Consider the following 3,528-nt stretch of genomic DNA (forward strand, 5'->3'; position numbering starts at 1 on the left):
ACAGTAGCAGTCGCTTCTATGAAGTCTTTCTTTTCAGTGGATGAGACAAGAGGTAAATATCAACAGAGAGGTCAGCGACACGAAAAAACTAAGGCACTGAATCAATAACTAGTAGGGGGTAGAGACAGAGTTAAACAGATACAGTGATGGAGTAAATTATGTAGGATTCCTGAGAAGGGGAGCAGGTGCTGGTCAGGGAAGTCTTATTATTACTCTCTGAGGAGAATTAGGCGAGGGTGTCCCTGCCGTAGCACATAGACATTTCAGACAGGGCGTATTTGCTGTGGGTTTCAGAGGATGTTTTTGATGTATTACTTTTAAATGTACTTCTAGTTTACATTTACAAAAAACATTGTAGTTAAGTACATATTTGAGGTATTTGTAGTTTTCTTTTCATGCCACTTTCTGCTTCTACTCCACTATATTTCAGTGCGAAATTTTGAACTTTGTACTTTTCTACATTTCACTACATGATGAAAATAATCATTAGTTGTAGTCCAATACCAAATAGTCACAAATGAACTCCAGCTCAACAACAACAACAGTAAAATCCTGCTTTTACATTTATGCACGAGTAATATTAATCTAATATAGTAGTATATAACAGTCACAGGGGACACTTTTCTATATAGTGTACTTTTACTTTTAATACTTTAAAGTGCAATTTCCGGATTGTTCTTACATGCTTGTACTTTTTTTCATTTTCAATGCAGGACTTTTACTAAAAGTCTAAATAAAATAGTATAGTATAGTAGTATAGTAAATATAAATAATAGTATAGTAAATATTTACAGTCTTCCTTGTTCCCCGGGAGGCCGGCTTCTATGAAGAGTTATTTTGGTGCTGGTGTTCTTGCTTTCTGAAACAAGTACGAGACAGCTAAAGAGTTACAGTCCCTTTGACACAGTTCTGGAGCAATATTACTGGCAATTTGTGACTTTGTAATGACAGTATTGTCATGTTTTTATAGTCATCTTCTGGATCCCCATTCAGTATTTGTAGGTCTTGCACGTACCTGAGAATATTTAACAATAATCTCCACCAGAGGGAGCTATTCTACCACTTGCAGCATTTCCCCTATGTTCATTCATTTAGCTTTCCTCTACTGCTGGATATCTTTCCCACTGCCAATACTATGTGACAGTATAGATTTACTTGCATCAACTTGAAATAAAAAATATGGTTCAAGGTGAAGTACATTTGCAAGGCAGTGCGACTTTTTTTTCGACTTTTTTAGTTCATTTTAGGGCTGTGAATAACTGCTATGAAAGTGGATTTAAGTGACTTTGAAGGTGGCATGGTTGTTGGTGCCAGATGGGCTGGTCTGATCTGAGTATGAATATGTAAATATGTGTGTGTGTGTGTGTGTGTGTGTGTGTGTGTGTGTGTATAGAGCCTTAAACAGATTACATTGCATCACTTTCCTCCCTGTACTCACCCTCCCAACCATTCCCAGTGCAAAAAGAATGTATTATACAACATGGGAAGTATTATATTATTTATGTATGTTTATATTCACATAACCCTACCTCTCTTTAAATTTACACAACTAAATATTAAACATAGTGTAGGATGCAAAGATATGTGAATAATCTACACAGAGCAAGCTGATGAATTAACCCATTTAGAATTCAGTTAGAAAATAAGTGAGGCCACTCTCAGTAAGTCCTCTTAAGTCACTTCCATTGATTTCTCACTGACTGAGTTAGACCAGCTGTGAATGAAATTGGTTGCGTGTGTGCTTGGTATGGATGAGTAGCAACTGTGCAGATGACTTGGGGAAGATCAAGTCACAGTAGAAATACCCATTTGTTGAAGAGTTGGAGACGTCATACAGACGATTTGACCAAATAATGGCTTTTTCACAGGACTGGGGCTGTTTGTTCGTCAGCGGTGGCTGTTTAATTCCCTAAAGTCCGATAACACCCGAGGGGCCAGTTTGCGTGAGTGTGTGTCACCTCCCGTATGTGCATGTGCTCATCGCCGTGTGAACGGGCCGGTGTGTGCGTGAGTAAGCTCTGCTCTGCTATCAGCATTCTTTGTTAAGATGCTGTGATTGAGGTAATTGGGGTGGCTGCTGCTCAGTTTGAGAAGGAGGTTTGGCTGGTAACAGCCCTTATCTCAGAGAGTGTGTGTGTGTGTGTGTGTGTGTGTGTCGAAGAAAGTGTGCATGCATGATGCTCACGTCTCTCACCATGCTAACCCAGCTGCTGATCTGATCACAGCCGCAAGATACCTCGAGATAATCGCCTGAGATAATAGACTTTTTATTGATTCATCTCATACAATCTGATCATCCTCTCTGGAGCATAAACTCCTGTAATTGGTGTAAATCAGCCAACAGACTGTAAAAGATGGACATTTATTGCCAGCAGATACAGAATCAGAAGGAATATTAGCTGGCATGAGGGGAGCTAATGGTCATTGGAGCAGCTGGAGTGGAGAAAATGACAGCTGGCTGGTGTGCCGGGATGAGATGTGTCTGTTCCCTCGGTTGTTGTTGTTGTATGTGCGACTTCGATCAGTGACTCAGACAGGTTTAGATGTAGCATCGGAGTCAGATTCGTGATAGATGAAGTTCAGAAAATATCTCTCTGGAGATTACATTTATGGAATGATACGGTATGGTACCGCATCACCCTTAGTCACTTTCTACATTTGGCTGCTTCCTTTAGACTGGCTGCTGACTGGACACACAGTAGTTTTCCAAGAGCCATGTGACCAAGGCTCTTGGAAAACTAGTTTGGTGATCCGTTACAAATAATAAAATTGAATGATTTAGAAGGGAAGGCAGAGGAAGTTTAGGAAGTGGAGGATTCTTTTGTGTGTTATCTATATGTCCAGATGATTGGACAAATGGGTTTTTTGTCAGAATATTGTGTGCTATCTATGTACAGTATGTATGGGTTGATCATTGACATAAACACAGACTAAGCATTTTATATCAGGCAACTATACAGATGCCATTGTTTCCCATGTGTATAATTAATTTGGGTGGCTACCCATTTTATACACACACGCACTCGCACAAACAAACCAAAACTACAGGGGAGGAGGAAAAGAAGATCAAACGCAACAACATTGTGATTCCATACGTGTCTGGAGTATCAGAGAAACTCAGGAGGATTTTCAACAAACACAACATCCCTGTGTTTTTTAAACCCAAGAACACACTAAGACAGATGCTGGTACACCCCAAAGACCGCACACCCAAACACAAGAAAAGCAATCTAGTGTATGCGGTCCAATGCAGTGAGGAATGCACAGACCTGTATATTGGGGAGACTAAACAACCACTACACAAACGCATGGCTCAACACAGAAGGGCCAACTCCTCAGGTCAAGACTCTGCAGTCTACTTACATCTGAAGGACAGAGGACACTCGTTTGAGGACCACCAGGTGCACATTTTAGACAGAGAAGATGGATGGTTTGAAAGAGGTGTCAAGGAAGCATCTACACCAGGGTTGAGAAGCCGTCATTGAACAGGGGAGGGGGTCTACGCCACCACTTATCCCCCACTTACAA

The 3,528-nt window shown here is 40.6% G+C and overlaps 1 protein-coding gene across 1 annotated transcript in view; it reads left to right on the top strand.

Moving 5' to 3' along the window:
* The window catches only part of elp3 (elongator acetyltransferase complex subunit 3), a 27,095-nt gene that overhangs the window by 4,238 nt on the left and 19,329 nt on the right, over positions 1-3,528 (top strand). The window lies entirely within an intron of this gene.

Source organism: Micropterus dolomieu, linkage group LG10, assembly GCF_021292245.1.
Source record: "Micropterus dolomieu isolate WLL.071019.BEF.003 ecotype Adirondacks linkage group LG10, ASM2129224v1, whole genome shotgun sequence".
Lineage (NCBI taxonomy): Eukaryota > Metazoa > Chordata > Actinopteri > Centrarchiformes > Centrarchidae > Micropterus > Micropterus dolomieu.